This window comes from Cnephaeus nilssonii, assembly GCF_951640355.1.
Source record: "Cnephaeus nilssonii genome assembly, chromosome: 12".
In the NCBI taxonomy this organism is placed as follows: domain Eukaryota; kingdom Metazoa; phylum Chordata; class Mammalia; order Chiroptera; family Vespertilionidae; genus Cnephaeus; species Cnephaeus nilssonii.
Genome location: NC_137083.1, coordinates 71,691,417 through 71,717,784, shown reverse-complemented (window position 1 = coordinate 71,717,784; position 26,368 = coordinate 71,691,417). Strand labels below are relative to the sequence as shown.

Sequence of the window (26,368 nt, the reverse complement as noted above, 5' to 3'; positions counted from 1 at the left end):
AGGGCAAGAGTTGGGGGGGGGTAGCTTTTTACTAGACAAAAGTGCTGGCAGAGACTATTATTCCTTTGCTGAGGCCACCTCACCATAGAGCCAACAGGCGGGTACCATATCTGAGTCTCCAACATCGTGGCTCACACTTTTCACCCTGCCCTGGTGATACCTTAAGACCACACCCCTCCCAACTTGTGGGCTCCTCCAACCTGTTCCAGTGACTTTTCCATACAACTGGCCTCTCTTGCCTTATGCTTCAGAATTGCTTCATGGTTCTGGAATTAACTGTAGAGTAGAGGATGCTGAGAATCTCTCAAATGAGCACCATGTGGCCTCTGTGTACCCACTATCTCTTGCTAAGTGGCCCCAGACCTAGCATTAGTGGCAGCCCACCTTGGTTCATAGCTTGGCCTCTCCTGGGCACCTCCAAGCTCAGCACAAGTAGCAACCATCTGCAGATTGCACTGTTGCTCATGCCAGGTGGCCCCAGACAGGACATAGGCAGTGGCTAATGTTGCACCTCCAGGGAGGCCCCAGAGCCAGTGCACCTGGTGTACAGCTTCAGACCATGCTAGATTACCTCCCTACCACCTCCATGAGTGACACATTTAAGGGGCGGATTCAGTGAGCACCAAAGCTCCACTGAAGCAAGTCCTGCTCCAAGGGTCAACTTCTGCACAGCAACCCCTCTGTTGTAGTCACAGCTGGTTCTTATAGCTGGTTAGTCTAAGGAGTCAATCCCTGCCAGTGATGCCAATAGCAATCAAGGCTCAACTACAAGAGGACAGTGTACACAGCCCACACAATCATGCACTAGGAGTACCCAGCTCAGGTGACTGTGGAGGCTGCACCACAGGGCCCTACAGAACACCTACTACAACAGGGCCATGATACCAAGTCTGGGAGATGTAGCAGCTCTACCTAATACATAAAAACAAACACAGAGAAGCAGCCAAAGACAAAGAAACATCCTATATAATAAAAGGCTAATATGAAAGTAGACCGAACGGTGGAACAACTGAACAACCGGTTGCTATGACATGTGCTGACCACCAGGGGGTGTGCATGGAACATGGCGGGCTTCGGTGAGATGGTGGAGCAGGTGAGCGGGGGCGCCAGACCAAGGCAGGGCACCAGTTGCTGTCATTGGGGCAAGCCACTGGTGGTTACTGAAAATTCTTTGCTCCTGTGCCATAGTCCCACCCGGTGCGCGCACCTGCTGCCGGTGCTGGCCCCACTTGCACCTGCTGCCAGCACCCGGTGCTGGTCCTGATCACTCAGTGCCATCAGCGGGTGCAAGCAGCGGCTGCTGGCCCCAGTTGTCCCTGAGGGCTTCTCCACCTCCCCCTGCTCCTGAGGGGCAATCAGGGCAGCAGCTACCACTCACACCCACTGATGGCGCTGGCCCCACTCACACCCGCTGCTGGCGCCGGACCCAATTGCTCCACGCTGTCAGCGGGTGTGAGCAGGGCTGGTGCCGTCAGTGTGTGGAAGTGGCAGCAGTGGCAGCGGGACTGCCAGAAAAGAAGGTACCGGGGGCCGTGGCAGGAGGGGCCGGGCAGAGGCACAGAGGATGGGCCAAGACCCATCCCTGTGCCCACCGCAACCTCACGGCCCACAGTTCCTGTCAAGGTGCACGAATTTGTGAACTGGGCCCCTAGTGTCCCAAATAAAAGAACAGGAGAAATCTCCAGAAAAAGAACTAAATGAAATGGAGGCAAGCAAACTACCAGATACAGAGTTCAAAACAATGGTTATAAGGATACTCAAGAAATTCATTGAGAACTTCAACAGCATGACAAAGGACATAGGAACCATAAAAAAGAACCAGTCAGCAATGAAGAATACACTAAATCAGCAGTCACCAACTCAACTGGTGGTCTACAGACCACTGGTTGTCCGTGAGGTCAGAAAGGTTGACGACCACTGGTTTAAGGACACCTTTGGAGCAGTGGTCGCTAACTGGTGGTCCATGGACCACTGGTGGTCCATGAGATCTGAAAGTTTGGCAACCACTGCACTAAATGCACTGAAGAATGATTTACAGGGAATTAACTGTAGAGGTTGGCCAGCCATGGGAGGTTGGCTGTGGGAGTACACTGACCACCATGGAGCAGCTTCTGCATTGAATTTCTGCACCCTGGCGGTCAGTGCATGTCATAGCAACCAGTCGTTCCCAGTCGTTCTGCTGTTAGGGTCAGTTTGCATATTACCCTTTTATTATATACGACTAGAGGCCCGGTGCATGAAATTCGTGCACAGGGTGAGGGGATGTGTCCCTCAGCCCAGCCTGCGCCCTCTCACAATCCAGGACCCCTCGGGTAGGGTCCCTAGGCCTACCTGGCGATCAGGGCCTATCGGAGCTTTCCTTCCCCCGGCTGCTGATAGCTGGCCCCGCCCCTTATGCTGCCACTGCTTGCCATCTGTACAGCGTTGTCCCCCCTTCCCCCGCCACCAGTCACCTCCCTCTGTGGGCAACAGGTGTGGGTACGATTGCTTGGCTGGCCTGGGCCTCCCTCTGTGGGGTGGGTATCATTGCTTGGCTGGCCTAGGCCTCCCTGACCGGCCCCGCACACCCGCCACAGCATTGCTGGCTGGTGGCCTGGGCCTCCTTCTGCGAGGCCCCCAGATCGATTGCCCTGCAGAGGTAGGTCCTGCCCACCTGCCACAGCACTGCCAGCCGGGTGGCCTGGGCCTCCCTCTTTGGGGTGATTGCGGAGGCCCCCCAACACCCAATCCATGGCCCTGCCGGCTGGTGGCCTGGGCCTCCCTCTTTGGGGTGATCGATCACAGAGCCCCCCTCATCGATCACCCTACAGAGGGTGGCCTGGACCTCCCTCTGTGGGGTGGTCGTGGGGTGATGGTAGGATCCCCCAACCAATTGCATCACACCTGCCTTGGCTGGCCTGGCACCAGTGTGTGTCATAGCGTGGTCGTCCAGAAGGTTGTCTAGATGTTCATTCTGCTGCTCGGTCATTCAGTTGATTTGCATATTATGCTTTTAATTATTCTCGATAATGCTGCTATGAACATAGGGTTGCATCTATCCTTTCGAATTGGTGTTCAAGATTCTTAAGATATATTTCCGGAAGTGGGATTGCTGAGTCAAAATGCATTTCCATTTTTAATTTTTTGAGGAAACTCCATTCTGTTTTCCACAGTGCCTGCACCAATCTGCATTCCCATCAACAGTGCACTAGGGTTCCCTTTTCCCCACATCTTCGCCAGCACTTGTTGTTTGTTGATTTATTGATGATAGCCATTCTTACAGGTTTGAGGTGATATCTCATTGTGATTTAAATTTGCATCTCTGATGATTCGTGACATTGAACATTTTTTCGTATGTATATTGGCCATCTGTATGTCCTCTTTGGAGAGGTATTTATTCAGGTCCTTTGCCCATTTTTTAATTGGATTGTTTGTCTTCCTGGTGTTGAGTTGTATGAATTCTTTACATATTTTGGAAATTAACCCCTTATCAGATGTATCATTGCCATATATGTGCTCCCATACTGTGGGCTCCCTTTTAATTTTGTTGATGGTTTCTTTTGCTGTACAGAAGCTTGTTAGTTTGATGTAGTCCCATTTGTTTATTTTTTCCTTAGTTTTCCTTGCGCTGGAAAGTATATTGGCAAAAATATTGCTAAGAGGTGTCTGAGATTTTACTGCCAGTGTTTTCTGCTAGGGTTTTTATGGTTTTGCGACTTACATTTAATTCTTATCCATTTTGGGTTTATTCTTGTGTATGGTATAAGTTGGTTGTCTAGTTTCATGTTTTTGTATACGTATATTCATTCTTAATATGTCTGTCTAAATGTGCTTTTCTTTTGCCTATATCTATAAATGATAGCTGGTGCAGATAAAATTAAAACTGGAATTTATAATTTGTTAGGCCAGGGACTGTTTCTCCTCCTTTTTTGTTTTGTTTTTTATACAGTGCTCAACATTATGTTTTAGTTGTAACTGATACTGTTAACATAGGGTTGATTTGATAGAAATTTTTAAAAACTAAAAGCCTGTGGGAGTTGTGAGATATTTGTTTTCATCTTTGAGTCAGGCCTTCTCCTCATAGGAGCTTATTTGATTGAGTTATGTACTGTCATGTCTGTGCTTGATGAGTTGGCTTCGATGACCTAAACCTAGGAAATAATAACCCAGTTGAAGACCTTTAACATAAACTAGTTATTATATTATTTCAGACCCATACTAACTTATCAATTTGAATGCAGTACAAGGAACTTATTTATTGGGATTTATTTTACCTCTTAACAGAATACTTTTGAAAAAAGAAAGTGATGTAGTGGAAAGAATCAAGAGGCCTGAGATTTGTGACTAGTAGTATGTGAATTTGTGACTAGTAGTATGTGTTTTTTGGGACCAACTATTTGTGCTATTAAGTAAGAGGATTAAAAAATAAACTATTTTCCAATTCTTTTTCAAGTTTCTATTACCATCTGTAGAGTCTGGAGGCTACAGTAATCCTATCAATGTGGGATGGTTACAGACCTTAGTTGATTTGAGGCAATGCCCCTGACTCCTCTACCTCAGGATAATAGCTGTTTCTTATGTGTGGGCCACAGATTCCAGTATTTGCATAAGCTTCCATTGAAAAGCAAGCTCATTTTTTATTTTTAAATTCTTTATTGTTGTATTTGCAAGTGGATGTCAAGAGTATCAGGAATATTGACTAAGTTATGTTAGTGAGTGGTTGGTAGTACATCAGCTTTTTTGAGAATGATCATTTTTTAACCAGTCAGTTTGTCTAGATCAGACAAGGAAATCAATAACACATTCCTCTCCCTGCCCCCCCCCCTGCCTTTTTTTTTTTTTTTGTAGAAGAGTAATTATTTCCCATAAAATTTGCAGATGATATTGTTTGCTTTATTTCCAAGTAAAACATAAACATTCAACTTTCTTTAGCTTTATCTGTCTTCAGAAGTTAATGGTCAATTTTTATGAAAGCAGTTAATGTTGAAAACTTAAAATATGTTCTATTTAATACTAGTTGTTAAACATCTTTTTATTGGCTGTTAGTGGGGACCTCTTTATCATGAAGACACACTGTGCTCCTTTACTTGAAGGCTTAATTTGATTTCTTGGTTCATTGTTTTAAAATTGAATATCATAATTCTTAACAGAAAGTCAAATATCAAAGAAGAGAAGTGGTTAAGAATTATAAATCCTATTTTTATACCTGTCCTGTATTTTATGAGAAATTACAATACAGAAAAATTTTTCAATCAGCTTTTAAGTCAATTGATTGGCATATTTATACAATTGTTTTGTGATGGTATCAAAGAAATAACAAATATAATTTGTGTTTTTGAATAGATGATTATTTAAAGGGACAAGAGAAAGAGGGTTCAGGTCAAGAAATGTTTCTTTCGACTTATAACACATGCTAGAATGAACATAAATTATGGCAAAATTTTGAGTGTGTGTGTGTGTGTAGTATTTCTGGAATACATAGTGTATATATATAAAATTCCTGCTAACTTTAGACATACAGATTTAGACATTCTGGAATTGAGAGAGATGTCATCTCTCAGATACTTCATATCATGGAAGTAGTGCCTCTGGTCAGAAGTATCGTGAATTGTGCTCTTGATATTGAATCAAATTCTTGTATACCACCTAACATTCGCTATATTTTAATTTATTTCTCACCTTGGGTCTTAGGCTTCCACCAATTTTCAGGATTATTTAAGTATTAAAATTTAGTTTTTCAATTTCACATCCATTTGATCAGTGTATCCAGTTAACACATGAGTAATGGGATCCTTTGGTGTACAGGTCTGGGGTAGCCATGTAGCCTGGTCAGGGGAGTATGGGTGCACTAGAGATGGATAGTGGATGGTCAAAGAAGAGCTATAGATAATGGAAGTCAAAACTGGTCTGAAAGATATGGAATCAGTTGAAGCAGGAAATGCAAACAAGGCAAGCAGAATACCAAGTCAAGACTGCAACGCCATTGTATAAGAGAAAGGTTTCTTACTACAGTGCTAGAACTAATTTCCCTCTACCTCTGTCATGATCCCAGCTGAGTGGAAAACCTTGCCTCTTTCCAGGTGTTTTGTAGCTGGAAGAGATGGTAAGCCTTCGAGTATGTCCTGAAATAAAGTAAAGGCTGGACATGGAAATAGAATTACAGAGAACTTGTTATATTACAACAGTCTTATGAAATGAACATGAAGTTTCTTCACCTCATGTCCTAAAAACAAGCATTAGAAAGCCAAAGCACTTTTTCTATGTGTGTGCAGCATTTTAATTTATAAATCAACCCCACCTTTCAAAGTTAATTTATGCATACAATACCATTTCAGCCAAAACCATTCTGGGATTTTGAGGGGAACTTGAAAGGATAATCTAATGGGAAAATTAACACGAGAGGTTTCCAAGGAACTTTCCAAAAAGAAGAGCAATGAATAATAATGATTAAAAAGTATAAACACAGATCTATGGAACAATATTTGAGTCTAGAAATAGATTCAACAATATAATAAAACCCGTTTTCTCCAAAACAGGAAGGATTACAGTGGTGTTGGAATCTGAGTAGCAGTTTTTAAAAAAGTAGTAACATCAACACCTTTTACTAGCTACCAATATAAAATTGAAATAAATTAGTGAACTTGATTAATGAAATTAATGAAAAATATTCATGTTGTAGAAAGACTAAGAGAAAATAGAATAGAATATATAATAGAACCATGAAATGATAGCTGTTTTAGTTTTAAAGGAATAGAAAAAATAAAAAGATTTGAAAAAAAACTTAAAATATATGCTCAATGATAACAGTTTTTAATAGGACAGTAGCAAAGTGGGAAAATAGATCTGCACCAACATGATGGAAAAAGAATCTATATCTATCTATCTATCTATCTATCTATCTATCTATCTATCTATCTATCTATCTATATAAAAGCCCAGCAACCGGACTGGCAGAATGACCAGAATGACTGGTGGCTATGACATGCACTGTGGCAGCCAACCAGCCTGATCTGGGCCCCCATCAGCCCCCCTTCCCCCATCCAGCCCGGCCCAATGGGCCCCCATCAGGGCAGGCCAGCTGGACCCACCTGTGCATGAATTTATGCACCAGGCCTCTAGTATCCTTATAAAGTGCTTGTTCATTTTTATCCCCCAAACATTGAGACTTTTATAGATGAATGGACAAAACTGATAATTTACACAGAGGGAAATACAATTAGTAAAGTAAGCCTGAAAAAATGTTTATCATAATTCATGATCACAGATTTGATGAAGTATTAATCATTTCAGGCTGTCATAACAAAATACTGTAGACTGGGTGACAAACAGCAGAAATTTGTTTCACACAGTACTGGAGGCTGAGAATTCTAAGATTAAAGTGCGATTTACTTCTCTAGGGATGGCTAGCTTTCTGGCTTGGAGACTACCTCCTTGCTATATCCTTACATGGCAGAAACAGAGAGAGACATTTATCTGATGTCTTTCTTATAAGGGTACTAGTCTGATCATGACCTCAACTAAGCCTAATTACCTCCCAAAGGTCCATCTTCCAACACAATCTCACTGAGGGTTAGGGCTTCAACATATGAACTTTAGGCAGATGCAGTTCAGTCTAAACCAGGTGGTAAGTAAGCTTGCCAACAGGGACCCTATCCTAAACTTTTTAAAGCTCCAAGCAGAGAGCTCATTCCTGTTGCACAAGTGCTGTCATGGAGATCAGATCAGTATTAGTTAATTAAAGGTGATAGTTGTTGCCCTGGCTGGTGTGGCTCAGTTGGTTGGGCGTCATCCAGTGCACTGAAAGGTTGCTGGTTCCATTCCCAGTCAGGGCACATGCCCGGGTTACAGGTTATGGGCTTGATCACCATTAGGGAGCGTGCAGGAAGCAGCAGCAGCCCATCGATGTTCTGCTCTCACACTGACGTTTCTTTCTCACATCAATGTTTTTCTCTCCCCGCATCTCTCTTTCTCTCTCTTTAAAAATCAATTTTAAAAATCTTTAAAAAAAGATGATAGTTTGTTAATCTTTTGCTCACTGTGATATAATATTCAATCTCACGTTCATAGTAATCTATGGAATTTATTTCAGTGAGTTAGCCTTCTTTTAGAAAGCTAAGCCACAATATCACTTCAGTTCATGTGTTTAACTACTTTCTTTTCCTTTTCTAAAACGTGAACATATTTTATACTAAAGGCCCAGTGCACGAAATTTGTGCACAGGTAGGGTCCTTAGCAGCTGCCGGCTACTAGCCAGGGCCTCCCTTCCTGGCTGCTGGCTGGGGTCTTCCTTCGATCCGCACTGCCCCCTGGTGGTCAGTGCATGTCATAGTGAGCGATCGAACTCCCAGCTGGTCAAACTCCCAAGGGGACACTTTGCATACAAGGCCTTTATATATATAGATATGCTAAGTTTTCTAGGATACAATAAGTTTGTAAGATTGCCTCAAAAGAAATAATTACATTAGTTTTTCATAGGTAAATTAAATTTAGGTTCTTTGTAAGAAATAAGTTAATGTTTATGTACTCTGATTTTCAAATATTGGATAGACTTCAGGATGAGAGACAAAAGAAGAAATGGTATATCCTGAGCTTGGCCAGCACTTCTTGTGAGCAAACTGTTATGTTTTGTGCCAAAAATAAATGGGTTAGTTCTGTCACTTCAGTTAGAATTATTTGTGCCATAATCCCGCAAATAGGCAGATAGAGTGGAACACAAAATGGGAACTTTCTTTTAGTTTTGTACATTTTTCAAGAGGAATAAAAGAGAAAATTAAGAAATCTCTTGGTTTTGACTTTTGCTGAGACTCTCTTATTCTGTATCTAATGATATTTTAAAAGTACTGATTTTTAAGCAAACTGTAATAAGTGCATTATCCTGTACGTGGAAAAAAATTACAATAAAAAATAACTGAAAATTGATTCTTGTTGTTTGCTTTTGGGTTGTTGTCCCCCTCACCTCCCCGCCATGTCACTCAGTTCTTTTTTGCAGTCCTAAACAGAATTAAATTAGAAAGGAAATCTGGGTGATAGGTTCTTTTTATAATACTCTAATGATTTTATATAAATGATAAAAACAGTTCCGATTCTTCTTGTTTTTGCTTTAAACCCAGTACAAAGATAAAAGGTTTTCAGAATGGTAAAATTTTGTTTTTTCATTGCATTTCCTTCACTTAACAGGCAGTGGAGGAAGAATTTTATGTTTGTCTTTGTATAAAGTAATTCTAAAACTGCTTTCAGGGGACATAAATTTATGCCAATGTGTGCCATTTATAGCCATTTCCAACAGGTGTTATTTACACCAGTCTGTATCACTGTCTGTATATAAGATTTGAAGTACAATAATTTTCAGAACATTTCAGGGAAATAATTAGATTTCCTCATATTTATTCAATAATATAGCTATAACAACATACTAGTAATATGACATTGATTTAAATATTTTTTATTTGCCATCTTTGGCTTTTTAATATGGTATTTTATTAAGCAGTAAAACAAAATCTTTTCGTGTTGAGGATAAATATTTATGTGCCAATATACGTGGGGAAGGTCTTTTTTCTTCTTCATTATCTGACTCATTGTACTGGTAAATAAACACATATTCCTCTATTTGTCCTTCAGTTAATGCTTTCTTAGAAAATTTTGAGAAGTGTGATGTAATTATATATAAAAGTCAGCAAAAACATTAATGAAATATCAAGGTAATTAAAAGACTTCTTTTCTAAATGGGCTGCTGTCAGGGGCTTCCAGAAAAGTCTCAGAAGAATTTGCTTTTTTCACAACCATTTAATTAACTTACTACAAATATGCTTCAGAAAAGTGGTGAGTCTACGGTGTACAGGGTGTCTTCACCTTCAACAAGACCAAAGTGTTGTGTTTTTCAGGTGGAATTTGAATATAATTTATAAATCTCAGCAGAAGTTTTTAAACATATAGAAAGGATAATTTTGTCATGAACTTTGCCAGAATATCTCCTAAAATAAAGCCTCGTGTTATTTGCTCCATAAACCTGTTTTATAGCAAAATGTTCACTGCTTTTCTGCAGGTCATTACATTCCCTGTCCTGAGCTTCTTTAGCAAAAAGCTTTTTTAAAAATAACATTTGCTCCTCAGAGATGGGCCTCTGGAGGAGGACTTTTATCTGCAACAACGGTGAAGGCTTCCAGCAAGTCAAGTGCCATGGAACAGAAGTAGATGGATTATGCTGTGTTCTGTATAGGCTGGAGTATATTTAGCAAGCTTAACACATATTCATTAAAACAACACAAAACAACTTCACCCTAAAGAGGAACAAAACTAATCATGATACGTATTTTGTTTTTGTTTTGGGTGTGTTTTCTAAATTGGGTATATCTCTTTAATTGGATGTATCTCTTTTGTTTTTGGGTGAATCACCTTTAGAGCCCACTGCGTGGCATTTTCACATAATCAGTTAAGCTCTAGAGCAGGCGTCCTCAAACTACGGCCCGCGGGCCACATGCGGGTGTTTTTGCCGTTTTGTTTTTTTACTTCAAAATAAGATATGTGCAGTGTGCATAGGAATTTGTTCATAGTTTTTTTTTAAACTATAGTCCGGCCCTCCAATGGTCTGAGGGACATTGAACTGGCCCCCTGTTTAAAAAGTTTGAGGACCCATGCTCTAGAGTAACCCTGTAGGGTAGAGCTCTTATTCTAATTTATATATCCTATATAATAAAAAGCTAATATGCTAATTAGACCAAACAGCAAAATGACTGTTCAGATGACCGTTGGGATGAATCCAGAGCTGCGAGGGGCTGTGAGGGCTGGCCAAGGCTGTGAGAGCCAGCCGAGGCTGCGAGGGCCGGCTGAGGCTGTGAGGGCCGGCCAGGGCTGTGAGGGCCGGCCAGGGATGTGAGGGGCTGCGAGGGCTGAGCCCCTTGCATGAATTTCATGCATTGGGCCTGTAGTCCTAATATATAAAAACCCAGGGTTCGTAACGATAGACCAAAGGCTTGACCAAACACTGGAAGTCAGTCCTGCAGACAGTGCTGGGTTGCCGTGGCAACCCAGCACTGACTGCCACTTGTGCAGGTGCAGCAACCCAGCTCTGACTGCCGAGCGGGCTGCGGATCAGGCCTGGAGAGAGGCCCGAAGAGAGAGGCAGGGTCTGATCCCCAGCCTCCATGTCAGCTGTTGATCAGCCATTGCCTCTCTCTTTCTCTCCGGGCTTCAACAGCAGCTGCGCCTCTGTTTCTCTCTGGGCCTCCTCAGGGGCTGCTGATCAGCCCCGCCTCTCTGATAAGGCCCAGAGATAGGCCCGGGACGCTGACTGGCATAGAAACTGACCAATCAGAACCAAATCTGGTGAACTGTGAGGAGCCAATAGCTGCCTAGGAGGCGGAGCTTTTGACACTGACTGGCATAGAAACCGACCAATCAGAACCAAATTGGCCAGCAGGGGCGGGCAGTTGGGGGCCAGATCAGGTCGGCAGGGGAGGACAGTTGGGGGCGAGATCAGACTGACAGGGGAGGGCAGTTAGGGGTGATCAGGCAGGCAGAGGCAGTTAGGGGCAATCAGGCCAGCAGGGGAGAGCAGTTGGGGGTAAGATCAGACTGACAGGAGGGCAGTTGGGGGCGAGATCAGGCCGGCAGGGGAGGGCTATTGTGGGCGAGATCAGGCCAGCAGGGGAGGGCAGTTGGGGCAACCAGGCCGGCAGGGGAGGGCTATTGGGGGCTAGATCAGGCCAGCAGGGGAGGGTCGTTGGGGGCGAGATCAGGCCAGCAGGGGAGGGCAGTAAGGGGCAACCAGGCAGGCAGGCAGGCAGAGAGGTTAGGGGCGATCAGGCAGAGGGGTTAGGGGTAATCAGGCAGGCAGGCAGAGGCAGTTAGGGGCTATCAGGCAGGCAGGCAGGTGAGCGGTTAGGAGCCAGCGGTCCCAGATTGCGAGAGGGATGTCCGACTACCGGTCGGACATACCCTAAGGGGTCCCCGATTGGAGAGGGTGCAGGCTGGGCTGAGGGAACCGCCCCCTCCGTGCACTAATTTTGGGCAATGGGCCACTAGAATATATATAAAAGCCTAAGTGACCGAAGGACTGGAATGACCAGTCGCTATGATGCACACTGACCACCAGGGGGCAGACGCTCAACACAGGAGTTGCCTGCCCCCTGGTGGTCAGTGCTCTCCCACAGCAGGAGCACTACTCAGCTGACTGATTCGTCCCGGCGGCCCACCAGCCCAGCGGCAGCCACTCACTTCCTCAGTAGTCCTGCAGGTCCAATCTCCGGAGAACAGGCCAAACACCAACAGACACCAGTAGACCAGTGCTGTCGGCATGATCACAACAGCACTGCCAGCCTCCTGGATGTTGGCCTTGGGCACCATGCCCGCTTCCCCTCCCTAGATGCTTTGCAAGGAAGAAACAATATAAAAGCGGCCGCCAGGTGGCTCCTGACAACCAGCGCGAATGTCACTGGGACTGATACGGATCCAGGGCCGGCAAGGGTGTCCCACCACCCTCCTGGAGGGCCGATTGTGTCCTCCCCTCCCCCACCACCCTCCTCGGGATCCCATCTGTGCACGAATTTGTGCACCAGGCCTCTAGTTATACTGAGAAGGAACTGAGGCTCAAGGAGGAAGTGCTTGCCAAGATTCCATAGTTGGTTCAGAGTAGAACTAGGAATTTGAGGGCTTTTTGATTCAATTCTAGTCCTGGTACACCTTCTTCTATAGCATGTTCACTCTTCATTCTGTGTTCTCTCCAGTGTAGGTTGGGTATGTGGAACAGAAAGGGAGTATAATCCAGGTCACCATTATCTTTCCCCTAGTAGCCTCTGACTGCATGTCTTACCCCTCACAGCAGCCAGTGATGTTTTTGAAATATATTTGGATCATCTCCTTCTCTGCTTAAAAGCCTTCAGTGATTTTCCATTGTACTAAGAATAAAATTTGGAATACTTATTTTGGTCTACAAAACCTAGCACATTCTAGCTCCTGTTGATCTTTCCCTTGCTGGTCTAGTGTCCTCTGACTGTACATAGTTCCTGGAACCCCTCACACCCATGCTTGCCTCAAGACCTTTGCATTTTCACTTTCCTTTGTCTGCAGTTCGTAAGTTCTTTCTGACTATCTTCAACTGATCATCTTTCAGGTTTCAGCACAAATGTAATTTCCTGAGGAGATACCTTCCAATCTAAGCTCTCCTGTTTTACTTATATTCTTTCTCCTGCCATTAAAATCTTGCCTTTAGCCCTAATCGGTTTGGCTCAGTGGATAGAGCGGGTCCCAGGTTCGATTCCAGTCAAGGGCATGTACCTTGGTTGCGGGCACATACCCAGTAGGGAGTATGCAGGAGGCAGCTGATTGATGTTTCTCTCTCATTGATGTTTCTAACTCTCTATCCCTCTCCCTTCCTCACTGTAAAAAATCAATAAAATATATATATATAAAAATCTTGCCATTGTATTTACACTAGAGGCCCGGTGCACGAAATTCCTGCATGGGTAGGGTCCCTAGGCCTGGCCAGTGATCAGGGCCGATCTGAGGGGCTACCAGCGGGGCGATCAGGGCCCCGCTTGCACCTTCCTTGGCCTGGCACTGCCCGCTGGCCCCGCCCCCTGCTGCTGATTGCCGTCTGTGGGGCGAATGGTGGGGCTATCGGGGCCTCTGCTCACACCCGCCTTGGCCTGGTGCCACCCGCTCACCTGCTCCACCATCCTGCAGCAGTCCTGCTCCTGTCGGGGCCCATTGGGGCCGGCAGCGCTTCCACTGCCACCTGCTGCATCCCCGATGCCCGCCATGTTCTGACTGCCTCCTGGTGGTCAGCGCACATCTAACTCCCGGTCAGTCAAACTCCCGCCCGTGGGGACGATTTGCATATTAGCCTTTTATTATATAGGATAATAATAATAATAACTAACAATTTGGGTTCCCTTTCAGTGTGCTGGTCACTGAGTATTGCCTTTAACCCTGTTTATAGATTAGGAAGAAGATACTTTCCCAGATAACAGTAAATTGTGAACCAGGATTTAAACCCAGGCTTCCTGCACAAGACTATAAACACTGGGAAGACAGGAGCCATATCTATGTATTGTTTTATTCCTAGTGTCTGGTATATATGTAGTACGTGTATTACGTCTTCAAGAAATACATGTTGAACAAATGACTTAAAAAAATTAAACAAAAAAACCCCCACAACATTTTAATTCCAGCCTAACCACTTTAGGGGCCATGGGCAATGTCTGGGGCCAATCTTTGGGTACAGTGCTCCAAGAAGGATCCTGAGGGGGACTTACCTTCAGGGAGCTGAGCCCCAAACAGGGCAGGGGCAGGCATGGGGAAAATGCACTTCTCCTTGGCAAAGGAGACCTTCATGGAGTTGTTCTGGCTGATCTTGAAGCCCTGTAGGGTGTCCTGGGCAGTCTCTGCCTGCACCTCCTCATCAAACTCCACAAAGGTGATATTGCGCCGCCCTGGGACTAGGCAGAGCTCCTTGAAGCCAGGGAACTGGGTTAAAAGCATGGACAGCATGAACTCATTTTCTCAGGTATGTTGTAAAGAACAAGATGTGCTTTGGCGGGTTTTCTGAAAGAGGCTTGGCAGGTGGCATCTGGCCCGGCATAAGCTGCTGTGTGGGTATGGCCCCCAGTGGGATCTGGCTGGGTGCGAGGCCTGGAGGTGAGATCGTGCCAGGGCTGGCATGTAGGGAGGCTGACCCTGCATGTAGTGCATGGTGTGGGGCTCCTGAGTCATCGGTGGCATGCCCAGGACAGGCCCCGGGGCTGCCCTCACTGGGGGGCAACTGCCCTGCCTTCTTGGCAGCCGAGGCTCCTGGCTCTTGGGTTTCCTCTTCTGTGTAGGGTCTCACTCCACAAAGGTGCCCTTCATCTGGGCAGTGATATCCGAGTTGGTCTTGGTGTACTGGATGCACACGTGCTTGTCATAGAAGGGGAAATCCTGCAGGGAGCAGGGCATTGGTGGTGCTGTGACCTTGTCATGACAAAAGCCTGGCCCTCATCTTTAGGCTCTGTGACACCAGCGTGTCCAGGATCTGGCCAAACGGGGAGGAGACGGCATACAGGGACTTACTGATTTTCTCATTGAGGTTGTTGATATAAATCGTGTGGTTGGGGCAGGAACTGCCATGGAGAGACCTGCCAAGGTAGGGCAACAGAAGCACAGTTCCAGCATGTGGCTCCTGCTGGGTTTGAGTCAAATGACTTTTTATTTTATTTTTAGAACTTTACTGAAATATAATTCACATACAGTAAGATCTACCCCATTAAAGTGTACAATTCAGTGGTTTTTAGAGGTGTGCAACTATTATCACTATCTAATTTTAGAGTGATTGTATCACCCCCAAAGAAACTCCTACCCATTAGCAGGCACTTTCCGTCCCCCCTCCCCCCATCCTTTGGAAACCACCAGTCCACTTTCTGATTCTGTGGATTTTCTTATTCTGGAATTTTTATATAAATGGAATTATACAACATACGCCTTTTGTGGCTGGCTTCTTTAGTTTTGTACAATGTTTTCAAGGTCCATCCATATTGGGGCTTGCATCAGTGCTCCAGTACTCTGTTGCTGAATATAATTCTATGTATGGATATACCACATTTTATTATTCATTAATCATTTGATGGGGATTTGGGTTGTTTCTACTTTCTGGACTTAGGAATAGTACTACGATGAACATTTGTATACAAGTTTTTGTGAGTACATATTTTTTTCAATTCTCATGGGAATCTTGTGATAACTCGAACTGTTTTCCAGAGTGGCACAATCACTAAGACCTGTCAAAGAAAACCAGAGCTTGACAGTAGTTAAGAGCAGTGAAAACAAATTTTATTCAGGATTATTGCCATAGGGAGAAAGAGACCTCAGTATGGAACTGGGCTGAATTCCAATACAACAAGGAAAAGTGGGGATTTATAGCCAAGGAGCAGGATGGGACTAGGGGGGCAGGGAATCAATAGATGGAAAATTACTAAGAGGGTAGGGCTATTTTTTGCTATACTGACCTAATAGGATTCTTTTACTTTTTAAATAAGTTTTTATTGATTTTTTTTTTTAGAGAGAGAGGAAAGGAGGAGAAATAGAAACATTAATGATGAGAGACAAACATTGATTGGCTGCCTCCTGCATGCCTCCTACTGGGGAATGAGCCAGCAACCCCGGCATGTGCCCTTACTGGGAATCGAACTGATGACCTCTTGGTATATGGGATGACCCTCAACCTACTGAGCCACACCGGCAGGGCCCTAACAGGATTCTTGCTGAAGGCAAGCCAGGGTGATCAGTTATCACTTGGTCAGATAGTGAAGGTGATCAAATATTAACGGTGGTGGATTCTGGCTAAACCTACTTAATAAGATTCTTGCTAAAAACTGGGCGATGCAAGGCAGACAGGCAAGTCTAAAAGTCAAGGTCCAGTTGGAAAGAGGATTCAGAGGACCCTGATTAAAGTCTAGTCGAAGAGAGACTCTTTGTCAGACCCATAACAAATAATTCAGTGATTACCTGTCCAGTGTTTTTCCTCAACTGTATTAGCAAGGAGGTTCCAATAACTTATTTAAATTTCCTTAAATTCTACACAGTGACATTTCATTCAGCATCCAACAGATATTTATTGACATGGTGTTGACTGATCTGAGATACAGCGTATGCACTATTTTCTTGAATCTGGTAAAGCTACTTTATTTTCAATTTAATGCTCACAAATTAGTATTTGTGTTTTCTTTTTAAATCTGTATGGAAACATTTAGCAAATGATAGTTTAGGCCTCTTTGGCATATTCTCATTTATACTGTAAAGAAAAGAGTGAAAGACAATATCATATATTATTGTAGGATTCATAGTTTAGGACATTTGTCTCATTTAAATAAATTACTATTTCCACCATAAATGTACATTTTAAGCATAATGAATACCTAATTTCTTTTTCTTTTTCACTGTTCTTTTCTTTTATAAAAAGAATTTTCTTTCTGTGCTTCAGAGTGGTGTTGGCTCTGATCCGGTACTAAATTGTTTTATTACTATTATTACTTTATCCGATTTACTGAAACATTGTTAGAGTAGATCATTTATAAATTAACCAGCAGCTGCTAAAAATGATTTTAACTTTCTCACAAACTTTTTTTTTTTTAATCCTCAACCAAGGATATTTTTCCATTGATTTTTAGAGAGAGTGGAAGAGAGAAAGACAGAGAGAAATATCGATGTGAGAGAAACACATCAATTGGTTGCCTCCTGCACGAGGCCCAATCAGAGCCCTGGCCGGGGAGGAGCCTGCAACCAAGGAATGTGCCCTTGACAGAATTGAACCTGGGACCTTTCCATCCGCAGGCCAACGCTCTATTCACTGAGCCAAACCGGCTAGGTTTCAGAAACTTTTTAATCCTATGTTTTTTCTACTTTACTACTACCCATCTGTAGAATGTCATGTATCTTTACTGCAAATTTAAAATTTATTTTGAGAATTTAGCAATGCTCCTGAAGACTTGGCTGTCTTGGGGAGCTGGGAATCCAGAGTTGTTACTCAGAAAAATGAAGGCCTCCTCTGAGTGACTAAAGCAGAGCTTCACCAATGTTAGCTACAGCCTCTCCTGTGCAGTTAGTAACTAATGTGTGCCAACTCTCATTGTAATGATTATAATTGCTTGGGTTACATTCACATTCATGACGCATGCCTCTCACCTTATGTGGTGCTCATTCTCTGTTTCTTTAACTAATGTACCATTTTGCCTTTCATTTTGGTGTGGGGAACTACTCTTTTAGGGGATGTAAAGCAGAGAGCAGCTGGGGGAAGAATGAATACTCAGAACCCAGTGCCAGGATTACATACTGATGCACAATCTGAGAAGGGATCTTTTGAGATAGTTAAAAGGAAACACCAAGTGGAACTGCAGCTGGCCTTGCCCTGGCACGTGATGCTAGTCAAGGAGGTACTTGGCTTCCCTCTGCTGCATTTCATTCTTGGGTTGCCAGCTGCTTCGAGCCAACTGCTTGGGCACAGCTAAAGTAAAGGCAAGAAAATTATCACTATATACCTGTATTTTATGTTTGAAAATCTGCTACTAATTTCTAAAGCTTAGGATGTTGGCAATAGCATGTGGATGAAAGCTTAAAACTTAGAGATCCAAAAGGAAAGTAGTTTATCCTTTCTGACTCTGCAGAAGTAGTTTTCAAAGGTTGTGCCTTCCCTTTTTGGATAATTTTTAGAATAAAGGGAAAATATTTTTCATTTTCACTCTTACAGTGTGATTAGATATAATTGAATTTTAATAAGTACATTGCAAAATGAATAGGCATGTATTTTAAATTTCATGGATTTAGAATTTGCAGGAAGAGGAAGGTAACGACTAAAATTTAAATGCCATCCTGCAATGGACCTTCTGAATAGGAGCTTGATATGTAATTCATCCCTTCTCTTCTGCTGTGAACTTGCCCATTTCAGATTCTAAGCTTTATGTCTAGCAATAGACAATATTACTTCTTTTTGTATCCTTTTGATTGATTATAATTACTGGAAGACTGTCTTAACTTGTTCCTTTATGGATTCTTCAATGAAAAACACAGCTATTTAAGAGCATCAGAATTGACATGAACCTTCCCAGGGCACATTGGAAGTACAGTTTGGTTCAAGGGTTACCAGTGTGCACCTCCTGAGCCGTGTCCCAGCTTTTAGGCTCTTCCCCTTTGGGTCGTGCTTCTCATACTTCCTTGTTAGAAGTCCTAGAAACAGATAAGGCATAGGATGCTGAAACAGGATCCCCTTGAAGTTCTTTTAAATTAGGTTAACTTTGCATCCTGTCTTGCAATATATTCATGATTATTTAAATATACATATATTTAATTATCATTTAATGAAGTAAAATTGATGCTCCAGGAAGGTATTGTAACTGACAACGCAGATTCTCTTGCCTGCGTCAATGAAAGCCAAACTGGTGAGACAGGTGCTGGTACAAAAAGAAAGAGGTTTATTCAGGTGCTGTGACCTGGGAGAATGGTGGACTCTGATCTCAACGACCATCTCCCTTTCCTGTTCATGCCTATGGTTCTGAGAGGAATAGGGAGGAAAGGATTTTTTTCTATCCAATTATCTTTTTAGATTTTGGTATACTGGGTCCCTGTCCATTCACCTTTCTAGCTTTTGGTATGTTCGGGCACTGTCTACTCATATTTCTAGCATTTTGGATGTTCACTGTAAGTATCTCTCCCTGTGCCATCTTGGCCAATAGGAGAGACTCTGAAATACTCCCTGATTGCCTATAGTAACAGTATGTTGCCAGAGGCTCTGTGTGGGGGGTATGGGAAGAGACTGGACAAAAATCATACACCTATGGATAAGGACAATGGGGGGAGGGGAGGGAACCGGGTGATGGGGAGATATGGGGGAAAAAAGGAGAAACAATTGTAATAATCTGAACAATAAAGATTTATTAATAAAAAAAAAGAACACCAAGTGAAATAAATTCTGATGTGAAATAAATAAATAAATAAAGCAAACAGCAGTTAGCATAAAAATGCAAAAAGAAACATTGGAAGGCCAATGGACTTTGATATTGGGCAGGTCTGAAAATCAGCATAAAACTCTCCTGCTGTGGGCACAATGGCTCGAGGCTATTTCCCTACCTGATAATGTTTACATTGTTTACCAAACTTTACCTTTGATCTGCCTGTAGGCATTGCTACAGGGCAAATGTGTATTCAAGTAAATAAAAAGGGGACTAGGCAAGAACTTGGTGTGTCTCTTCAAGAAAGAGGCTCCACCTGGCCCCCAATGGCTTCTAAATTTATATTTCTTGTATAGCATTTTCATTTGTGCATCGGCCACTCCTTCAGATCCTGAACCCCGCTGTGAAGGTTGTGGCAGCATGGCATATTTAAGTTGGGGCTTCCTGATGTTATTTGCACCCTGGTTTGGAAAATCCTGGACATAGTGTGACTTTGGGGGAAATTTTTTTACCTGATAGTCCTTTACTTGAAGGCACCTGATAGATACCAGGTATTTTCAGAGCATATGGTGGTAGAATTTTGGTAGTTGCTAGCTTATCTCAGGTGTCTACACTTAGTGTTATGAAAAGAGGTCAGCCTGAAAGACTAGCAGCCTGAGTTTTTAGACCTGGCTCACTATTAACTTGTGATATTGGACAAATTGCTTATTATCTTCAGGCTCATTTTCTCATGCATAATATGAGGGGTGAACTATCCTATATAATAAAAGCCTAATATGCTAAGTGTCTTACCATTCAACCAGTTGCTATGACGTGCACTGACCACCGGGGGGCAAACACTCTGGTAGGTTAGCTTGCTGCTGGGGTCTGGCCAATCGGGACTGGGCGAGACAGACCAGACACACCCTGGAGCCCTCCTGCGGTCCCTCCCTGGCCGGCCAACCTCTCATGGTCCCTCCCTGGCCGGCCATCCCTGATCAGCCCCGATCGGGACTGGGCGAGATGGGCTGGACATGCCCTGGAGCCCTCTCGTGGTCCCTCCCCATCCCCAATCATGCACCGGTGGGGTCCCTTGGCCTGGCCTGTGCCCTCTCGCAATCCGGGACCTCTCAGGGGATGTGGGAGAGCCGGTTTTGGCCCTATCACTGCAGACCAGGCCAAAGGACCCCACCAGTGCACGAATCTGTGCACCCGGCTTCTAGTTTGAGATAAAGCAGCATTTTCCAAAGTATGTTTTGCTTTTCACACTAAGGCCTTTTATTAAAGTCATCCTCAGCCCACTCCCTCCTCTCAGTTGGTGTCATTCTGTAATATTATACCTTCTGAATGTCTTAAGATTCTAGATTGAAGGAAAAAACAAAAAAGTATGTTAGGTTTGAAAATGACCTATGTCATTGCTTAGTTAGTGTTTCTGGTTTAGTAATAGATATTTTGGTTTCAGAAATGCCAGGTCCTCTCATATTATCTTTTGTACTTATTGGCAATTTTCCCTTAAAGCAACTCTTATTTTTGTATGTATTCACTCATTATTGTTTTCTCTACGAAGCCTATTGGAGAGAGTTCAAGTTTTTTTTCTATTTATTTTTTTATTTTTAGAGAGAGAGAGGATGGGAGAGAGGAGAGAGAGAAAGATCAATGTGAGAGAGAAACATCCATCAGTTCCCTCCAGTATGCACGCTGACCGGGGATCAAACCCACAATCTGGGTGTGTGTTGTGACTGGGAATCAAACCCACCTATGACAATTTTTACTTTCTCTATGGCAGAAGTTCTACCTACAGAAATAAAGGCGTGCAGCTGAATTGGAACAGAAGCTAGATAATGTAGGGGCTATATGTTTCTTTGCTCCCAAATTAAGACATTTGGCCTAATGGGAAGACTAAGAAGTTGAGCCTCTTTATGCAACACATTGTTGTCCCTGCTGCCACTCGAGGAAAGGTGTGTTTCTGTGTGCCCCTCTGCTGTGTACTACCTCCTGTTTTCAGTTGTATAATCAAAATTATACAACTAGTATTCTTCAGGCACTCCAACCAACTGAGCTACACAGGCCAGGGCTAGAGAGTTCAGGTTTTAAAACTAAACATAAAACTGCATCCTTGTTTACTGGCAGGGGTCCACTGAGAGATTCAATTGATGACAACTTTTGGATTTTTGAAGCAGAAGTTTCATTACCACCTTTTCATTGCGTTTGATTTTTCACTTTTTGGGATCTGGCCAGGCAGAGCTATGCAGGTGAACAGGAGCCAGAAATAGGAGAGAGATTCAACCACTGCAACTGGCCCAGCTTCTGATGTGGATTAAGGAAGTGAAGAGTGTCAGCTCAAGTCCAGAAACCAAAGAGGTGCTCAGGCAGTAAGGTACATGGTAGGCTACTGCAAAAGGGAGTTTGTGACAAAGAAAGGGAGAGCCAGTAACTCAAAACCTTAGGCTTACTGTTCGTAGAAGTCCAGGCAGGCTGGAACCCACCAGGGAGCACTGAGACTGAGTTTTGGTCTCTTTTTAAAGTTTTATTTTTTAAATTAAAGTTGACAGTCAATATTATTTTGTATTTCAGGTGTACAGCATAGTGGTTAGATATTATATAATTTACAAAGTGATCCCACCTGGCACCATGCTTAGTTGAACTTTAGTCTTTGAAGTACAGGATTGAGAAGGAGTAGATATTAAGTAGGTTACTGGAATGAGACTTTTGAAAAAAAGCAGGAGAAAAAAGTGGGAGAAATAAACAGGCTATTTAACCACCTCCCTAAGAGCCCACACAGTCTAATGCTGTGTAGCATTTTAAATGAATGAAGTAGGTCTGGATGTTCTGAAATAGAAAACTATCTATGATATATTAAGTGAAAATGTAAATTTGTAGTATATTATATACTGCAGAGATCGTACTTTTGAGGGGAAAAAGTACTATTTTAGGGGAAGGAACCTTGGTACATAGTAAGGTAGAACTCTATTCAGATGAATGATACAAACACCTTAGGCATACTTTATGGAGACAGATGAGTTGTTTGCAATTTGTTTTTAATTCTATCCCCCTGGGAATATCCATATTATCCTCTCTAATAAAATGGTAATATGGAAATTAACCATCACTCCGCTACATAAGCCACACCCACCAGCCAAGCCACGCCCACCAGCCAATCAGGGCGAGTATGCAAATTAACCCCAATCCAAGATGGCTACAGCCACAGAGAACAAGGTTTCCCAGGTAACAGAGCAAGCCAAGCTTTCCATAGCCGTTGCAGGCCTAAGTCTCCACTCAAGCTACAAAGTTTCAATTATAGAAGGTAAACAAATTCAAACAAATGGTAGCAGAATGGAGCTTGAGAGAGCAGGCCAGGGTTGCCGGCGGCAACAGGGGAAGCAAAGCTTTCCGCACACCCCAGCCGGGCTCACCCGCTTAAGGCTACAAAGTTTCAATTGTAGAAGGTGAATTAACTGCCACAGAAATGGCTGCTGGAGCCCCAGGCTTGGCTCCGCTCCAGGCTACAAAGTTTCAATTGTAGAAGGTGAATTAACTGCCACAGAAATGGCTGCTGCCCCAGAAATGGCTGCCGCCCCAGGCTACAAAGTTTCAATTGTAGAAGGAAAATAAATTCCAGATACCAGGGCCTCTGCTTGGGTTGCCAGGGGGCGTGGCCGGCCTGCAAACCACCACAGGCCCCTTGCTCAGGCTGCCCCACACCCCAAGGGAACCCCCACCCTTATCTGTGACACCCTTAAGGGCAAACCAGCTGGCCCCCACCCGTGCACCAGGCCTCTATCCTATCTAATAAAAGAGTAATATACAGATTGATCATCACTGCAACACACAATATAGCTGCCCCATGTGGTCAAAGATCCTGCCCCCATGTGGACACAAGATGACCACTACAAGATGGCCAGCAAGAGAGGGCAGTTGGGAGGCACCCGGCCTGCAAGGGAGGGCAGTTGTGAGGGACCAGGCTTGCAAGGGAGGGCAGTTGGAGGTGATCAACCCTGCAGGAGAGGGCAGTTAGGGGTGACCAGGCTGGCAGAGGAGGGAAGTTGGGGGCAAACAGGCTGGCAGGGGAGCAGTTAAGCATCAACCAGGCTGGCAGCGGAGTGGTTAGGGGGTGATCAGGCTGGCAGGCAGAAGCGGTTAGGGGCAATCAGGAAGGCAGGCAGGCAGGCAAGCAGTTGGGAGCCAGCAGTCCTGGATTGTGAGAGGGATGTCCAACTGCCCGTTTAGGCCCGATCCCACCAGGATCGGGCCTAAACGGGGAGTCGGACATCTCTCCAGGAGTCCCAGATTGGAGAGGGTACAGGCTGGGCTGAGGGACAACCCACCGCCGTGCACGAATTTCATGCACCGGGCTTCTAGTTGAATAATAAAATGCCTAAAGCAAACAAATGTGGCTGGTACTCCTGAAGAGAGGCAGTATTAGTATATTGTGGAGGGGCAGCGGGTGAATAGTTAGGGGTACAAACTCCAGATCTGGACTGCCTGGGTTTAAATCCTGCTTCCACCACTGACTACTTGTATGACTCTAAGTCACTTAACTTCTCTGTGCCTGTTTCCCCATCTGTAAAATGGGGACAATAGTAGTACTTACTTCATGTGTAATTATGAGGATTAAATGAGCTAATATTTATAAAATATACACTGAGTGGCCAGATTATTATGATCTCTGAATGCATAATAATCTGGCCACTCAGTACACACATACACACACACATATATAAAGCGCGGTGCATGAATTCGTGCATGGGTGGGGTCGGCCAGCCTGGCCAGGGGGAGGGGACATGGGCGGTTGGCCGGCCTGCCTGCTGGTTGAACTCCTGGTCGAGGGGACAATTTACATATTAGCCTTTTATTATATAGGATATACACTGAGTGGCCAGATTATTATGCTTTTAGAGATCATAATAATCTGGCCACTCAGTGTATAGAACAGTGTCTCTCCCATACTCAGCTCTATACAAATGTTTGTTAGGGAAATAAACAAAAAACATGCTTTCTCAGCTTTCAGGAATCAGTCAGGAGCTGACCCTCAGACTTATCTTTCTACCTCATGTACATGTCTTATCTTAGGACATTAAATTTAAAAAAAAATATTATTTCAAGCACTATAGAAAAATATAGTTACTTTTAAAAGTATAGTTAATTCATTCTTTCTAGCTTAATTCCCAGAAACTGAACATTTTAAAATTACTCCTTGGTGAAGGTGATACCAGTGTGCTGATAGGGTGACAATAATTCTTAACCCTTCCTGAAGGTTTTTATGAAGAATGAAGATGAAAATAATTACTGTAAAACAAGTTGTAAAACCATTCAAATATATTCTATTTATGAAAAAAATTATACAACTAGTATTCTTCAGGTTGCTTAAATATGTAAACACCCATAGTTTAAAGGTTTATAATTTATTTTGAATTTATTATAAATCTATTGAACTTACCATGACAATTTTTACTTTCTCTGTGGCAGAAGTTCTACCTACAGAAATAAAGGTGTACAGCTGAATTGGAACAGAAGCTAGATAATGTAGGGGCTATATGTTTCTTTGCTCCCAAATTAAGACATTTGGCCTAATGGGAAGACTAAGAAGTTGAGCCTCTTTATGCAACACATTGTTGTCCCTGCTGCCACTCGAGGAAAGGTGTGTTTCTGTGTGCCCCTCTGCTGTGTACTACCTCCTGTTTTCAGGCCTGTCTGGTAGGATGAGGCCTGAGCCAGTGTGAAATGAATGGGAGAAAGACACTCATCCTCTCAGATTTAGGCTTTTCTAGAACAGTTGCTCCATAAATAGCAAAGGATTTCTATAATTAAATAATTTTTCTTCATCTACCTTAGAAATGAGAGAATTTCAGAAGGTTCCATTTAAAAAAATAGATTAGAAAACAAAGATGCAGAAAATATCTTGGTAAAACTGTGATGAAACTGAAAGTAGATTTTTCATTTCTAGATGATCAACTCAGGATTTAGCTAATGAAGGTACCAACTCAAGATTTAGCTAATTCAATGTGTGTGTGTGTGTGTGTGTGAATGTTCATATGTCAACTCCTTTAGTGTAAGTATTGCTTATTGTAAATTCTTAGTGAGTTATAAATATTGCCTCATTTTCTATAAAATGCTTAGAGAATGGTAGAAGTATAAAATGTACATTTCTGCCTGGCCGGGTGGCTCAATTGGTTGAAGCGTTGTCCCATACATCAAAAAGGTTGCTGCTTTAATTCTGGTCAGGGTACATATGGGAGGCAACCAATCAATGTTTCTCTCTTACATCAATGTTTCTCTCTCTCTCTCTGTCCTCCCTCTTCCTCTGTCTCTAAAATTAATAAATATATCTTTGAGTGGGGATTAAAAAACAGTATTTTTTAAAAAGTACATTTAGGACTAGGTTTGGCTAGCAAACAAATTTATTCAAGATCCTGAAGGAGTGTCTTTCAGCCAGAGAAGAAGTCACATTTAGGAATCCAGAAACTTTGCTTTTATACTCCTATAGATATGAGTCTTATAAGTTAAGCCATAATAGGTCCCAATTAGATTTTCATGGAGTTAAATTATTTAGAGTGAATAATACGTAGCAGCAGCAGTCATATTATTATTATTATTACTAGAGGCCTGGTACATGAAATTTGTGCACTCCCTCAGCCTGGCCTGTGCCCTCTCGCAGTCTGGGAGTCCTGAGGGGATGTCTGACTGATGGCTTAGTGGGCCTAAGCTGTCAGTCGGACATCCTTAGCATTGCCATGGAGGTGGGAGAGGCTCCCACCACTGCTGCTGTGCTCGCCAGCCTTGAGCCCAGCTTCTAGCTGAGTGGTGCTCCCCCTGTGGGAGCACACTGACCACCAGGGGGCAGCTCCTGTGTTGAGTGTCTGCCCCCTGGTGGTCAGTGCGCATCATAGTGACCGGTCATTCCACCATTCGGTCATTTGCATATTAACCTTTTATTATATAGGATTATTATTATTGACAGCATGTAGATATGCCTTATTTTTTAGATTATTATTATTGAC

At 43.4% G+C, this 26,368-nt stretch overlaps 1 protein-coding gene and 1 pseudogene across 8 annotated transcripts in view; one reads left to right on the top strand and one right to left on the bottom strand.

The window, feature by feature from the left end:
• The window catches only part of ST7 (suppression of tumorigenicity 7), a 307,385-nt gene that overhangs the window by 92,107 nt on the left and 188,910 nt on the right, over nt 1-26,368 (top strand). The window lies entirely within an intron of this gene.
• LOC307108623 overlaps nt 12,136-26,368 on the bottom strand; it is a 37,220-nt pseudogene continuing 22,987 nt past the window's right edge. Inside the window, exons 4-5 of the transcript in view lie at nt 17,884-17,950; nt 12,136-15,176 (exon numbers count right to left, since the gene is read on the bottom strand). The product of the transcript in view is annotated as an uncharacterized misc_RNA (transcript). The remainder of the gene's footprint in view (nt 15,177-17,883; nt 17,951-26,368) is intronic.